General features: G+C 36.4%; 24 non-coding genes across 24 annotated transcripts; all 24 read right to left on the bottom strand.

The window, feature by feature from the left end:
• Positions 1 to 190: 190 nt before the first annotated feature.
• Positions 191 to 331, bottom strand: LOC144385462 (U4 spliceosomal RNA). The gene has a single exon (XR_013451723.1). It is a non-coding gene; the product is annotated as a U4 spliceosomal RNA (small nuclear RNA).
• A 484-nt stretch (positions 332 to 815) lies between these two features.
• On the bottom strand, positions 816 to 956 carry LOC144385576 (U4 spliceosomal RNA). The gene has a single exon (XR_013451837.1). It is a non-coding gene; the product is annotated as a U4 spliceosomal RNA (small nuclear RNA).
• Positions 957 to 1,441: 485 nt separating this feature from the next.
• On the bottom strand, positions 1,442 to 1,582 carry LOC144385613 (U4 spliceosomal RNA). Its single transcript, XR_013451873.1, has one exon. It is a non-coding gene; the product is annotated as a U4 spliceosomal RNA (small nuclear RNA).
• A 485-nt stretch (positions 1,583 to 2,067) lies between these two features.
• On the bottom strand, positions 2,068 to 2,208 carry LOC144385461 (U4 spliceosomal RNA). The gene has a single exon (XR_013451722.1). It is a non-coding gene; the product is annotated as a U4 spliceosomal RNA (small nuclear RNA).
• Positions 2,209 to 2,692: 484 nt separating this feature from the next.
• On the bottom strand, positions 2,693 to 2,833 carry LOC144385575 (U4 spliceosomal RNA). The gene has a single exon (XR_013451836.1). It is a non-coding gene; the product is annotated as a U4 spliceosomal RNA (small nuclear RNA).
• Positions 2,834 to 3,318: 485 nt separating this feature from the next.
• LOC144385460 (U4 spliceosomal RNA) lies at positions 3,319 to 3,459 on the bottom strand. Its single transcript, XR_013451720.1, has one exon. It is a non-coding gene; the product is annotated as a U4 spliceosomal RNA (small nuclear RNA).
• A 475-nt stretch (positions 3,460 to 3,934) lies between these two features.
• Positions 3,935 to 4,075, bottom strand: LOC144385459 (U4 spliceosomal RNA). Its single transcript, XR_013451719.1, has one exon. It is a non-coding gene; the product is annotated as a U4 spliceosomal RNA (small nuclear RNA).
• A 485-nt stretch (positions 4,076 to 4,560) lies between these two features.
• On the bottom strand, positions 4,561 to 4,701 carry LOC144385458 (U4 spliceosomal RNA). The gene has a single exon (XR_013451718.1). It is a non-coding gene; the product is annotated as a U4 spliceosomal RNA (small nuclear RNA).
• Positions 4,702 to 5,176: 475 nt separating this feature from the next.
• On the bottom strand, positions 5,177 to 5,317 carry LOC144385457 (U4 spliceosomal RNA). Its single transcript, XR_013451717.1, has one exon. It is a non-coding gene; the product is annotated as a U4 spliceosomal RNA (small nuclear RNA).
• A 485-nt stretch (positions 5,318 to 5,802) lies between these two features.
• Positions 5,803 to 5,943, bottom strand: LOC144385456 (U4 spliceosomal RNA). Its single transcript, XR_013451716.1, has one exon. It is a non-coding gene; the product is annotated as a U4 spliceosomal RNA (small nuclear RNA).
• A 485-nt stretch (positions 5,944 to 6,428) lies between these two features.
• Positions 6,429 to 6,569, bottom strand: LOC144385455 (U4 spliceosomal RNA). Its single transcript, XR_013451715.1, has one exon. It is a non-coding gene; the product is annotated as a U4 spliceosomal RNA (small nuclear RNA).
• Positions 6,570 to 7,045: 476 nt separating this feature from the next.
• On the bottom strand, positions 7,046 to 7,186 carry LOC144385454 (U4 spliceosomal RNA). The gene has a single exon (XR_013451714.1). It is a non-coding gene; the product is annotated as a U4 spliceosomal RNA (small nuclear RNA).
• A 484-nt stretch (positions 7,187 to 7,670) lies between these two features.
• LOC144385453 (U4 spliceosomal RNA) lies at positions 7,671 to 7,811 on the bottom strand. Its single transcript, XR_013451713.1, has one exon. It is a non-coding gene; the product is annotated as a U4 spliceosomal RNA (small nuclear RNA).
• A 485-nt stretch (positions 7,812 to 8,296) lies between these two features.
• On the bottom strand, positions 8,297 to 8,437 carry LOC144385452 (U4 spliceosomal RNA). Its single transcript, XR_013451712.1, has one exon. It is a non-coding gene; the product is annotated as a U4 spliceosomal RNA (small nuclear RNA).
• An 847-nt stretch (positions 8,438 to 9,284) lies between these two features.
• Positions 9,285 to 9,425, bottom strand: LOC144385451 (U4 spliceosomal RNA). The gene has a single exon (XR_013451711.1). It is a non-coding gene; the product is annotated as a U4 spliceosomal RNA (small nuclear RNA).
• A 68-nt stretch (positions 9,426 to 9,493) lies between these two features.
• LOC144385450 (U4 spliceosomal RNA) lies at positions 9,494 to 9,634 on the bottom strand. The gene has a single exon (XR_013451710.1). It is a non-coding gene; the product is annotated as a U4 spliceosomal RNA (small nuclear RNA).
• Positions 9,635 to 9,937: 303 nt separating this feature from the next.
• LOC144385449 (U4 spliceosomal RNA) lies at positions 9,938 to 10,078 on the bottom strand. The gene has a single exon (XR_013451709.1). It is a non-coding gene; the product is annotated as a U4 spliceosomal RNA (small nuclear RNA).
• A 485-nt stretch (positions 10,079 to 10,563) lies between these two features.
• On the bottom strand, positions 10,564 to 10,704 carry LOC144385448 (U4 spliceosomal RNA). The gene has a single exon (XR_013451708.1). It is a non-coding gene; the product is annotated as a U4 spliceosomal RNA (small nuclear RNA).
• Positions 10,705 to 11,189: 485 nt separating this feature from the next.
• On the bottom strand, positions 11,190 to 11,330 carry LOC144385447 (U4 spliceosomal RNA). The gene has a single exon (XR_013451707.1). It is a non-coding gene; the product is annotated as a U4 spliceosomal RNA (small nuclear RNA).
• A 303-nt stretch (positions 11,331 to 11,633) lies between these two features.
• On the bottom strand, positions 11,634 to 11,774 carry LOC144385446 (U4 spliceosomal RNA). Its single transcript, XR_013451706.1, has one exon. It is a non-coding gene; the product is annotated as a U4 spliceosomal RNA (small nuclear RNA).
• A 485-nt stretch (positions 11,775 to 12,259) lies between these two features.
• LOC144385445 (U4 spliceosomal RNA) lies at positions 12,260 to 12,400 on the bottom strand. Its single transcript, XR_013451705.1, has one exon. It is a non-coding gene; the product is annotated as a U4 spliceosomal RNA (small nuclear RNA).
• A 485-nt stretch (positions 12,401 to 12,885) lies between these two features.
• LOC144385444 (U4 spliceosomal RNA) lies at positions 12,886 to 13,026 on the bottom strand. The gene has a single exon (XR_013451704.1). It is a non-coding gene; the product is annotated as a U4 spliceosomal RNA (small nuclear RNA).
• A 303-nt stretch (positions 13,027 to 13,329) lies between these two features.
• On the bottom strand, positions 13,330 to 13,470 carry LOC144385443 (U4 spliceosomal RNA). Its single transcript, XR_013451703.1, has one exon. It is a non-coding gene; the product is annotated as a U4 spliceosomal RNA (small nuclear RNA).
• Positions 13,471 to 13,955: 485 nt separating this feature from the next.
• Positions 13,956 to 14,096, bottom strand: LOC144385442 (U4 spliceosomal RNA). The gene has a single exon (XR_013451702.1). It is a non-coding gene; the product is annotated as a U4 spliceosomal RNA (small nuclear RNA).
• Positions 14,097 to 14,258: the final 162 nt, after the last annotated feature.

Genomic DNA, 14,258 nt, shown 5'->3' with positions numbered 1-14,258 from the left:
CATGTCGATTAAAGTTTACCATTGACATAAAATGCGACGTCTCCGTGACAACCAATGAATAAGGAATTTGACAAGATTTCTAAAGATGTTAAAACAAATCTAAAATTGTAGAGAGAACACTAGACAACAACTTAAGAAGCTCATTTTTCGCGATGTCGAATTCAGCTTACTATTGACATATCATCTGAAGTCTCCTTAGAGACTAACAAAAATTGCCTCAGCTGACTATATTTCAAGTCATCTTTGGCGGGTATTGGGTTAAAGTTTTCAACCAGCAATAATCACGTCTCAGTAAACTTCATAGACTATGAAATTGCCTCTGCAAAAGGATGCCTATGGCTACAAAAGTATCAACCAGTACCTGGTGTAACACTCCTGAAACAAATGGTGCCTTTCTCTAACCTTACAGCATGGAACCACGCCCAGTCCATGTTATGAGAGTTATTGCTGGATATGGCAACAAAGTATCCTTAGTACTATCAACGTTAAGAGCCTACCGTGACAAACAATCAATTTGGAATTTGAAGAGTTTTCTAAAGATGTTAGAAGAAATCTAAAATTGTTGACAGAACACTACAGCACAATTTTGGAAACTCATTTTATGTTTATTTGAGAGCGATAAACCTCATGTCGATTAAAGTTTACCATTGACATAAAATGCGACGTCTCCGTGACAACCAATGAATAAGGAATTTGACAAGATTTCTAAAGATGTTAAAACAAATCTAAAATTGTAGAGAGAACACTAGACAACAACTTAAGATCTCATTTTTCGCGATGTCGAATTCAGCTTACTATTGACATATCATCTGAAGTCTCCTTAGAGACTAACAAAAATTGCCTCAGCTGACTATATTTCAAGTCATCTTTGGCGGGTATTGGGTTAAAGTTTTCAACCAGCAATAATCACGTCTCAGGAAACTTCATAGACTATGAAATTGCCTCTGCAAAAGGATGCCTATGGCTACAAAAGTATCAACCAGTACCTGGTGTAACACTCCTGAAACAAATGGTGCATTTCTCTAACCTTACAGCATGGAACCACGCCCAGTCCATGTTATGAGAGTTATTGCTGGATATGGCAACAAAGTATCCTTAGTACTATCAACGTTAAGAGCCTACCGTGACAAACAATCAATTTGGAATTTGAGGAGTTTTATAAAGATGTTAGAAGAAATCTAAAATTGTTGACAGAACACTACAGCACAATTTTGGAAACTCATTTTCTGTTTATTTGAGAGCGATAAACCTCATGTCGATTAAAGTTTACCATTGACATAAAATGTGACGTCTCCGTGACAACCAATGAATAAGGAATTTGACAAGATTTCTAAAGATGTTAAAACAAATCTAAAATTGTAGAGAGAACACTAGACAACAACTTAAGAAGCTCATTTTTCGCGATGTCGAATTCAGCTTACTATTGACATATCATCTGAAGTCTCCTTAGAGACTAAGAAAAATTGCCTCAGCTGACTATATTTCAAGTCATCTTTGGCGGGTATTGGGTTAAAGTTTTCAACCAGCAATAATCACGTCTCAGTAAACTTCATAGACTATGAAATTGCCTCTGCAAAAGGATGCCTAGGGCTACAAAAGTATCAACCAGTACCTGGTGTAACACTCCTGAAACAAATGGTGCATTTCTCTAACCTTACAGCATGGAACCACGCCCAGTCCATGTTATGAGAGTTATTGCTGGATATGGCAACAAAGTATCCTTAGTATTATCAACGTTAAGAGCCTACCGTGACAAACAATCAATTTGGAATTTGAGGAGTTTTATAAAGATGTTAGAAGAAATCTAAAATTGTTGACAGAACACTACAGCACAATTTTGGAAACTCATTTTCTGTTTATTTGAGAGCGATAAACCTCATGTCGATTAAAGTTTACCATTGACATAAAATGCGACGTCTCCGTGACAACCAATGAATAAGGAATTTGACAAGATTTCTAAAGATGTTAAAACAAATCTAAAATTGTAGAGAGAACACTAGACAACAACTTAAGAAGCTCATTTTTCGCGATGTCGAATTCAGCTTACTATTGACATATCATCTGAAGTCTCCTTAGAGACTAACAAAAATTGCCTCAGCTGACTATATTTCAAGTCATCTTTGGCGGGTATTGGGTTAAAGTTTTCAACCAGCAATAATCACGTCTCAGTAAACTTCATAGACTATGAAATTGCCTCTGCAAAAGGATGCCTATGGCTACAAAAGTATCAACCAGTACCTGGTGTAACACTCCTGAAACAAATGGTGCCTTTCTCTAACCTTACAGCATGGAACCACGCCCAGTCCATGTTATGAGAGTTATTGCTGGATATGGCAACAAAGTATCCTTAGTACTATCAACGTTAAGAGCCTACCGTGACAAACAATCAATTTGGAATTTGAAGAGTTTTCTAAAGATGTTAGAAGAAATCTAAAATTGTTGACAGAACACTACAGCACAATTTTGGAAACTCATTTTATGTTTATTTGAGAGCGATAAACCTCATGTCGATTAAAGTTTACCATTGACATAAAATGCGACGTCTCCGTGACAACCAATGAATAAGGAATTTGACAAGATTTCTAAAGATGTTAAAACAAATCTAAAATTGTAGAGAGAACACTAGACAACAACTTAAGATCTCATTTTTCGCGATGTCGAATTCAGCTTACTATTGACATATCATCTGAAGTCTCCTTAGAGACTAACAAAAATTGCCTCAGCTGACTATATTTCAAGTCATCTTTGGCGGGTATTGGGTTAAAGTTTTCAACCAGCAATAATCACGTCTCAGGAAACTTCATAGACTATGAAATTGCCTCTGCAAAAGGATGCCTATGGCTACAAAAGTATCAACCAGTACCTGGTGTAACACTCCTGAAACAAATGGTGCATTTCTCTAACCTTACAGCATGGAACCACGCCCAGTCCATGTTATGAGAGTTATTGCTGGATATGGCAACAAAGTATCCTTAGTACTATCAACGTTAAGAGCCTACCGTGACAAACAATCAATTTGGAATTTGAGGAGTTTTATAAAGATGTTAGAAGAAATCTAAAATTGTTGACAGAACACTACAGCACAATTTTGGAAACTCATTTTCTGTTTATTTGAGAGCGATAAACCTCATGTCGATTAAAGTTTACCATTGACATAAAATGCGACGTCTCCGTGACAACCAATGAATAAGGAATTTGACAAGATTTCTAAAGATGTTAAAACAAATCTAAAATTGTAGAGAGAACACTAGACAACAACTTAAGAAGCTCATTTTTCGCGATGTCGAATTGAGCTTACTATTGACATATCATCTGAAGTCTCCTTAGAGACTAACAAAAATTGCCTCAGCTGACTATATTTCAAGTCATCTTTGGCGGGTATTGGGTTAAAGTTTTCAACCAGCAATAATCACGTCTCAGTAAACTTCATAGACTATGAAATTGCCTCTGCAAAAGGATGCCTATGGCTACAAAAGTATCAACCAGTACCTGGTGTAACACTCCTGAAACAAATGGTGCATTTTTCTAACCTTACAGCATGGAACCACGCCCAGTCCATATTATTGCTGGATATGGCAACAAAGTATACTTAGTACTATCAACGTTAAGAGCCTACCGTGACAAACAATCAATTTGGAATTTGAAGAGTTTTCTAAAGATGTTAGAAGAAATCTAAAATTGTTGACAGAACACTACAGCACAATTTTGGAAACTCATTTTCTGTTTATTTGAGAGCGATAAACCTCATGTCGATTAAAGTTTACCATTGACATAAAATGTGACGTCTCCGTGACAACCAATGAATAAGGAATTTGACAAGATTTCTAAAGATGTTAAAACAAATCTAAAATTGTAGAGAGAACACTAGACAACAACTTAAGATCTCATTTTTCGCGATGTCGAATTCAGCTTACTATTGACATATCATCTGAAGTCTCCTTAGAGACTAACAAAAATTGCCTCAGCTGACTATATTTCAAGTCATCTTTGGCGGGTATTGGGTTAAAGTTTTCAACCAGCAATAATCACGTCTCAGTAAACTTCATAGACTATGAAATTGCCTCTGCAAAAGGATGCCTATGGCTACAAAAGTATCAACCAGTACCTGGTGTAACACTCCTGAAACAAATGGTGCATTTCTCTAACCTTACAGCATGGAACCACGCCCAGTCCATGTTATGAGAGTTATTGCTGGATATGGCAACAAAGTATCCTTAGTACTATCAACGTTAAGAGCCTACCGTGACAAACAATCAATTTGGAATTTGAGGAGTTTTATAAAGATGTTAGAAGAAATCTAAAATTGTTGACAGAACACTACAGCACAATTTTGGAAACTAATTTTCTGTTTATTTGAGAGCGATAAACCTCATGTCGATTAAAGTTTACCATTGACATAAAATGCGACGTCTCCGTGACAACCAATGAATAAGGAATTTGACAAGATTTCTAAAGATGTTAAAAAAAATCTAAAATTGTAGAGAGAACACTAGACAACAACTTAAGAAGCTCATTTTTCACGATGTCGAATTCAGCTTACTATTGACATATCATCTGAAGTCTCCTTAGAGACTAACAAAAATTGCCTCAGCTGACTATATTTCAAGTCATCTTTGGCGGGTATTGGGTTAAAGTTTTCAACCAGCAATAATCACGTCTCAGTAAACTTCATAGACTATGAAATTGCCTCTGCAAAAGGATGCCTATGGCTACAAAAGTATCAACCAGTACCTGGTGTAACACTCCTGAAACAAATGGTGCATTTTTCTAACCTTACAGCATGGAACCACGCCCAGTCCATATTATTGCTGGATATGGCAACAAAGTATCCTTAGTACTATCAACGTTAAGAGCCTACCGTGACAAACAATCATTTTGGAATTTGAAGAGTTTTCTAAAGATGTTAGAAGAAATCTAAAATTGTTGACAGAACACTACAGCACAATTTTGGAAACTCATTTTCTGTTTATTTGAGAGCGATAAACCTCATGTCGATTAAAGTTTACCATTGACATAAAATGTGACGTCTCCGTGACAACCAATGAATAAGGAATTTGACAAGATTTCTAAAGATGTTAAAACAAATCTAAAATTGTAGAGAGAACACTAGACAACAACTTAAGATCTCATTTTTCGCGATGTCGAATTCAGCTTACTATTGACATATCATCTGAAGTCTCCTTAGAGACTAACAAAAATTGCCTCAGCTGACTATATTTCAAGTCATCTTTGGCGGGTATTGGGTTAAAGTTTTCAACCAGCAATAATCACGTCTCAGTAAACTTCATAGACTATGAAATTGCCTCTGCAAAAGGATGCCTATGGCTACAAAAGTATCAACCAGTACCTGGTGTAACACTCCTGAAACAAATGGTGCATTTCTCTAACCTTACAGCATGGAACCACGCCCAGTCCATGTTATGAGAGTTATTGCTGGATATGGCAACAAAGTATCCTTAGTACTATCAACGTTAAGAGCCTACCGTGACAAACAATCAATTTGGAATTTGAGGAGTTTTATAAAGATGTTAGAAGAAATCTAAAATTGTTGACAGAACAATACAGCACAATTTTGGAAACTCATTTTCTGTTTATTTGAGAGCGATAAACCTCATGTCGATTAAAGTTTACCATTGACATAAAATGTGACGTCTCCGTGACAACCAATGAATAAGGAATTTGACAAGATTTCTAAAGATGTTAAAACAAATCTAAAATTGTAGAGAGAACACTAGACAACAACTTAAGAAGCTCATTTTCCGCGATGTCGAATTCAGCTTACTATTGACATATCATCTGAAGTCTCCTTAGAGACTAACAAAAATTGCCTCAGCTGACTATATTTCAAGTCATCTTTGGCGGGTATTGGGTTAAAGTTTTCAACCAGCAATAATCACGTCTCAGTAAACTTCATAGACTATGAAATTGCCTCTGCAAAAGGATGCCTATGGCTACAAAAGTATCAACCAGTACCTGGTGTAACACTCCTGAAACAAATGGTGCATTTCTCTAACCTTACAGCATGGAACCACGCCCAGTCCATGTTATGAGAGTTATTGCTGGATATGGCAACAAAGTATCCTTAGTACTATCAACGTTAAGAGCCTACCGTGACAAACAATCAATTTGGAATTTGAGGAGTTTTATAAAGATGTTAGAAGAAATCTAAAATTGTTGACAGAACACTACAGCACAATTTTGGAAACTAATTTTCTGTTTATTTGAGAGCGATAAACCTCATGTCGATTAAAGTTTACCATTGACATAAAATGCGACGTCTCCGTGACAACCAATGAATAAGGAATTTGACAAGATTTCTAAAGATGTTAAAAAAAATCTAAAATTGTAGAGAGAACACTAGACAACAACTTAAGAAGCTCATTTTTCACGATGTCGAATTCAGCTTACTATTGACATATCATCTGAAGTCTCCTTAGAGACTAACAAAAATTGCCTCAGCTGACTATATTTCAAGTCATCTTTGGCGGGTATTGGGTTAAAGTTTTCAACCAGCAATAATCACGTCTCAGTAAACTTCATAGACTATGAAATTGCCTCTGCAAAAGGATGCCTATGGCTACAAAAGTATCAACCAGTACCTGGTGTAACACTCCTGAAACAAATGGTGCATTTTTCTAACCTTACAGCATGGAACCACGCCCAGTCCATATTATTGCTGGATATGGCAACAAAGTATCGTTAGTACTATCAACGTTAAGAGCCTACCGTGACAAACAATCAATTTGGAATTTGAAGAGTTTTCTAAAGATGTTAGAAGAAATCTAAAATTGTTGACAGAACACTACAGCACAATTTTGGAAACTCATTTTCTGTTTATTTGAGAGCGATAAACCTCATGTCGATTAAAGTTTACCATTGACATAAAATGTGACGTCTCAGTGACAACCAATGAATAAGGAATTTGACAAGATTTCTAAAGATGTTAAAACAAATCTAAAATTGTAGAGAGAACACTAGACAACAACTTAAGAAGCTCATTTTCCGCGATGTCGAATTCAGCTTACTATTGACATATCATCTGAAGTCTCCTTAGAGACTAACAAAAATTGCCTCAGCTGACTATATTTCAAGTCATCTTTGGCGGGTATTGGGTTAAAGTTTTCAACCAGCAATAATCACGTCTCAGTAAACTTCATAGACTATGAAATTGCCTCTGCAAAAGGATGCCTATGGCTACAAAAGTATCAACCAGTACCTGGTGTAACACTCCTGAAACAAATGGTGCATTTCTCTAACCTTACAGCATGGAACCACGCCCAGTCCATGTTATGAGAGTTATTGCTGGATATGGCAACAAAGTATCCTTAGTACTATCAACGTTAAGAGCCTACCGTGACAAACAATCAATTTGGAATTTGAGGAGTTTTATAAAGATGTTAGAAGAAATCTAAAATTGTTGACAGAACACTACAGCACAATTTTGGAAACTCATTTTCTGTTTATTTGAGAGCGATAAACCTCATGTCGATTAAAGTTTACCATTGACATCAAATGTGACGTCTCCGTGACAACCAATGAATAAGGAATTTGACAAGATTTCTAAAGATGTTAAAACAAATCTAAAATTGTAGAGAGAACACTAGACAACAACTTAAGATCTCATTTTTCGCGATGTCGAATTCAGCTTACTATTGACATATCATCTGAAGTCTCCTTAGAGACTAACAAAAATTGCCTCAGCTGACTATATTTCAAGTCATCTTTGGCGGGTATTGGGTTAAAGTTTTCAACCAGCAATAATCACGTCTCAGTAAACTTCATAGACTATGAAATTGCCTCTGCAAAAGGATGCCTATGGCTACAAAAGTATCAACCAGTACCTGGTGTAACACTCCTGAAACAAATGGTGCATTTCTCTAACCTTACAGCATGGAACCACGCCCAGTCCATGTTATGAGAGTTATTGCTGGATATGGCAACAAAGTATCCTTAGTACTATCAACGTTAAGAGCCTACCGTGACAAACAATCAATTTGGAATTTGAGGAGTTTTATAAAGATGTTAGAAGAAATCTAAAATTGTTGACAGAACACTACAGCACAATTTTGGAAACTCATTTTCTGTTTATTTGAGAGCGATAAACCTCATGTCGATTAAAGTTTACCATTGACATAAAATGCGACGTCTCCGTGACAACCAATGAATAAGGAATTTGACAAGATTTCTAAAGATGTTAAAACAAATCTAAAATTGTAGAGAGAACACTAGACAACAACTTAAGAAGCTCATTTTTCGCGTTGTCGAATTCAGCTTACTATTGACATATCATCTGAAGTCTCCTTAGAGACTAACAAAAATTGCCTCAGCTGACTATATTTCAAGTCATCTTTGGCGGGTATTGGGTTAAAGTTTTCAACCAGCAATAATCACGTCTCAGTAAACTTCATAGACTATGAAATTGCCTCTGCAAAAGGATGCCTATGGCTACAAAAGTATCAACCAGTACCTGGTGTAACACTCCTGAAACAAATGGTGCATTTCTCTAACCTTACAGCATGGAACCACGCCCAGTCCATGTTATGAGAGTTATTGCTGGATATGGCAACAAAGTATCCTTAGTACTATCAACGTTAAGAGCCTACCGTGACAAACAATCAATTTGGAATTTGAAGAGTTTTCTAAAGATGTTAGAAGAAATCTAAAATTGTTGACAGAACACTACAGCACAATTTTGGAAACTCATTTTCTGTTTATTTGAGAGCGATAAACCTCATGTCGATTAAAGTTTACCATTGACATAAAATGTGACGTCTCCGTGACAACCAATGAATAAGGAATTTGACAAGATTTCTAAAGATGGCTACAAAAGTATCAACCAGTACCTGGTGTAACACTCCTGAAACAAATGGTGCATTTCTCTAACCTTACAGCATGGAACCACGCCCAGTCCATGTTATGAGAGTTATTGCTGGATATGGCAACAAAGTATCCTTAGTACTATCAACGTTAAGAGCCTACCGTGACAAACAATCAATTTGGAATTTGAGGAGTTTTATAAAGATGTTAGAAGAAATCTAAAATTGTTGACAGAACACTACAGCACAATTTTGGAAACTCATTTTCTGTTTATTTGAGAGCGATAAACCTCATGTCGATTAAAGTTTACCATTGACATCAAATGTGACGTCTCCGTGACAACCAATGAATAAGGAATTTGACAAGATTTCTAAAGATGTTAAAACAAATCTAAAATTGTAGAGAGAACACTAGACAACAACTTAAGATCTCATGTCAATAGCTTACTATTGACATATCATCTGAAGTCTCCTTAGAGACTAACAAAAATTGCCTCAGCTGACTATATTTCAAGTCATCTTTGGCGGGTATTGGGTTAAAGTTTTCAACCAGCAATAATCACGTCTCAGTAAACTTCATAGACTATGAAATTGCCTCTGCAAAAGGATGCCTATGGCTACAAAAGTATCAACCAGTACCTGGTGTAACACTCCTGACATTGACATATCATCTGAAGTCTCCTTAGAGACTAACAAAAATTGCCTCAGCTGACTATATTTCAAGTCATCTTTGGCGGGTATTGGGTTAAAGTTTTCAACCAGCAATAATCACGTCTCAGTAAACTTCATAGACTATGAAATTGCCTCTGCAAAAGGATGCCTATGGCTACAAAAGTATCAACCAGTACCTGGTGTAACACTCCTGAAACAAATGGTGCATTTTTCTAACCTTACAGCATGGAACCACGCCCAGTCCATATTATTGCTGGATATGGCAACAAAGTATCCTTAGTACTATCAACGTTAAGAGCCTACCGTGACAAACAATCAATTTGGAATTTGACAAGATTTCTAAAGATGTTAAAACAAATCTAAAATTGTAGAGAGAACACTAGACAACAACTTAAGATCTCATTTTTCGCGATGTCGAATTCAGCTTACTATTGACATATCATCTGAAGTCTCCTTAGAGACTAACAAAAATTGCCTCAGCTGACTATATTTCAAGTCATCTTTGGCGGGTATTGGGTTAAAGTTTTCAACCAGCAATAATCACGTCTCAGTAAACTTCATAGACTATGAAATTGCCTCTGCAAAAGGATGCCTATGGCTACAAAAGTATCAACCAGTACCTGGTGTAACACTCCTGAAACAAATGGTGCATTTCTCTAACCTTACAGCATGGAACCACGCCCAGTCCATGTTATGAGAGTTATTGCTGGATATGGCAACAAAGTATCCTTAGTACTATCAACGTTAAGAGCCTACCGTGACAAACAATCAATTTGGAATTTGAGGAGTTTTATAAAGATGTTAGAAGAAATCTAAAATTGTTGACAGAACACTACAGCACAATTTTGGAAACTCATTTTCTGTTTATTTGAGAGCGATAAACCTCATGTCGATTAAAGTTTACCATTGACATAAAATGCGACGTCTCCGTGACAACCAATGAATAAGGAATTTGACAAGATGTCTAAAGATGTTAAAAAAAATCTAAAATTGTAGAGAGAACACTAGACAACAACTTAAGAAGCTCATTTTCCGCGATGTCGAATTCAGCTTACTATTGACATATCATCTGAAGTCTCCTTAGAGACTAACAAAAATTGCCTCAGCTGACTATATTTCAAGTCATCTTTGGCGGGTATTGGGTTAAAGTTTTCAACCAGCAATAATCACGTCTCAGTAAACTTCATAGACTATGAAATTGCCTCTGCAAAAGGATGCCTATGGCTACAAAAGTATCAACCAGTACCTGGTGTAACACTCCTGAAACAAATGGTGCATTTCTCTAACCTTACAGCATGGAACCACGCCCAGTCCATGTTATGAGAGTTATTGCTGGATATGGCAACAAAGTATCCTTAGTACTATCAACGTTAAGAGCCTACCGTGACAAACAATCAATTTGGAATTTGAGGAGTTTTATAAAGATGTTAGAAGAAATCTAAAATTGTTGACAGAACACTACAGCACAATTTTGGAAACTCATTTTCTGTTTATTTGAGAGCGATAAACCTCATGTCGATTAAAGTTTACCATTGACATAAAATGCGACGTCTCCGTGACAACCAATGAATAAGGAATTTGACAAGATTTCTAAAGATGTTAAAAAAAATCTAAAATTGTAGAGAGAACACTAGACAACAACTTAAGAAGCTCATTTTTCGCGATGTCGAATTCAGCTTACTATTGACATATCATCTGAAGTCTCCTTAGAGACTAACAAAAATTGCCTCAGCTGACTATATTTCAAGTCATCTTTGGCGGGTATTGGGTTAAAGTTTTCAACCAGCAATAATCACGTCTCAGTAAACTTCATAGACTATGAAATTGCCTCTGCAAAAGGATGCCTATGGCTACAAAAGTATCAACCAGTACCTGGTGTAACACTCCTGAAACAAATGGTGCATTTTTCTAACCTTACAGCATGGAACCACGCCCAGTCCATATTATTGCTGGATATGGCAACAAAGTATCCTTAGTACTATCAACGTTAAGAGCCTACCGTGACAAACAATCAATTTGGAATTTGACAAGATTTCTAAAGATGTTAAAACAAATCTAAAATTGTAGAGAGAACACTAGACAACAACTTAAGATATCATTTTTCGCGATGTCGAATTCAGCTTACTATTGACATATCATCTGAAGTCTCCTTAGAGACTAACAAAAATTGCCTCAGCTGACTATATTTCAAGTCATCTTTGGCGGGTATTGGGTTAAAGTTTTCAACCAGCAATAATCACGTCTCAGTAAACTTCATAGACTATGAAATTGCCTCTGCAAAAGGATGCCTATGGCTACAAAAGTATCAACCAGTACCTGGTGTAACACTCCTGAAACAAATGGTGCATTTCTCTAACCTTACAGCATGGAACCACGCCCAGTCCATGTTATGAGAGTTATTGCTGGATATGGCAACAAAGTATCCTTAGTACTATCAACGTTAAGAGCCTACCGTGACAAACAATCAATTTGGAATTTGAAGAGTTTTCTAAAGATGTTAGAAGAAATCTAAAATTGTTGACAGAACACTACAGCACAATTTTGGAAACTCATTTTCTGTTTATTTGAGAGCGATAAACCTCATGTCGATTAAAGTTTACCATTGACATAAAATGCGACGTCTCCGTGACAACCAATGAATAAGGAATTTGACAAGATTTCTAAAGATGTTAAAAAAAATCTAAAATTGTAGAGAGAACACTAGACAACAACTTAAGAAGCTCATTTTCCGCGATGTCGAATTCAGCTTACTATTGACATATCATCTGAAGTCTCCTTAGAGACTAACAAAAATTGCCTCAGCTGACTATATTTCAAGTCATCTTTGGCGGGTATTGGGTTAAAGTTTTCAACCAGCAATAATCACGTCTCAGTAAACTTCATAGACTATGAAATTGCCTCTGCAAAAGGATGCCTATGGCTACAAAAGTATCAACCAGTACCTGGTGTAACACTCCTGAAACAAATGGTGCATTTCTCTAACCTTACAGCATGGAACCACGCCCAGTCCATGTTATGAGAGTTATTGCTGGATATGGCAACAAAGTATCCTTAGTACTATCAACGTTAAGAGCCTACCGTGACAAACAATCAATTTGGAATTTGAGGAGTTTTATAAAGATGTTAGAAGAAATCTAAAATTGTTGACAGAACACTACAGCACAATTTTGGAAACTCATTTTCTGTTTATTTGAGAGCGATAAACCTCATGTCGATTAAAGTTTACCATTGACATAAAATGCGACGTCTCCGTGACAACCAATGAATAAGGAATTTGACAAGATTTCTAAAGATGTTAAAAAAAATCTAAAATTGTAGAGAGAACACTAGACAACAACTTAAGAAGCTCATTTTTCGCGATGTCGAATTCAGCTTACTATTGACATATCATCTGAAGTCTCCTTAGAGACTAACAAAAATTGCCTCAGCTGACTATATTTCAAGTCATCTTTGGCGGGTATTGGGTTAAAGTTTTCAACCAGCAATAATCACGTCTCAGTAAACTTCATAGACTATGAAATTGCCTCTGCAAAAGGATGCCTATGGCTACAAAAGTATCAACCAGTACCTGGTGTAACACTCCTGAAACAAATGGTGCATTTTTCTAACCTTACAGCATGGAACCACGCCCAGTCCATATTATTGCTGGATATGGCAACAAAGTATCCTTAGTACTATCAACGTTAAGAGCCTACCGTGACAAACAATCAATTTGGAATTTGACAAGATTTCTAAAGATGTTAAAACAAATCTAAAATTGTAGAGAGAACACTAGACAACAACTTAAGATCTCATTTTTCGCGATGTCGAATTCAGCTTACTATTGACATATCATCTGAAGTCTCCTTAGAGACTAACAAAAATTGCCTCAGCTGACTATATTTCAAGTCATCTTTGGCGGGTATTGGGTTAAAGTTTTCAACCAGCAATAATCACGTCTCAGTAAACTTCATAGACTATGAAATTGCCTCTGCAAAAGGATGCCTATGGCTACAAAAGTATCAACCAGTACCTGGTGTAACACTCCTGAAACAAATGGTGCATTTCTCTAACCTTACAGCATGGAACCACGCCCAGTCCATGTTATGAGAGTTATTGCTGGATATGGCAACAAAGTATCCTTAGTACTATCAACGTTAAGAGCCTACCGTGACAAACAATCAATTTGGAATTTGAGGAGTTTTATAAAGATGTTAGAAGAAATCTAAAATTGTTGACAGAACACTACAGCACAATTTTGGAAACTCATTTTCTGTTTATTTGAGAGCGATAAACCTCATGTCGATTAAAGTTTACCATTGACATAAAATGCGACGTCTCCGTGACAACCAATGAATAAGGAATTTGACAAGATTTCTAAAGATGTTTAAAAAAATCTAAAATTGTAGAGAGAACACTAGACAACAACTTAAGAAGCTCATTTTTCGCGATGTCGAATTCAGCTTACTATTGACATATCATCTGAAGTCTCCTTAGAGACTAACAAAAATTGCCTCAGCTGACTATATTTCAAGTCATCTTTGGCGGGTATTGGGTTAAAGTTTTCAACCAGCAATAATCACGTCTCAGTAAACTTCATAGACTATGAAATTGCCTCTGCAAAAGGATGCCTATGGCTACAAAAGTATCAACCAGTACCTGGTGTAACACTCCTGAAACAAATGGTGCATTTTTCTAACCTTACAGCATGGAACCACGCCCAGTCCATATTATTGCTGGATATGGCAACAAAGTATCCTTAGTACTATCAACGTTAAGAGCCTACCGTGA

This window comes from Gasterosteus aculeatus, chromosome 12 (assembly GCF_964276395.1).
Source record: "Gasterosteus aculeatus chromosome 12, fGasAcu3.hap1.1, whole genome shotgun sequence".
Taxonomy (NCBI): Eukaryota; Metazoa; Chordata; class Actinopteri; order Perciformes; family Gasterosteidae; genus Gasterosteus; species Gasterosteus aculeatus.
The sequence above is the reverse complement of the archived record's forward strand: the minus strand, read 5'-3'. Positions and strand labels throughout refer to the sequence as shown.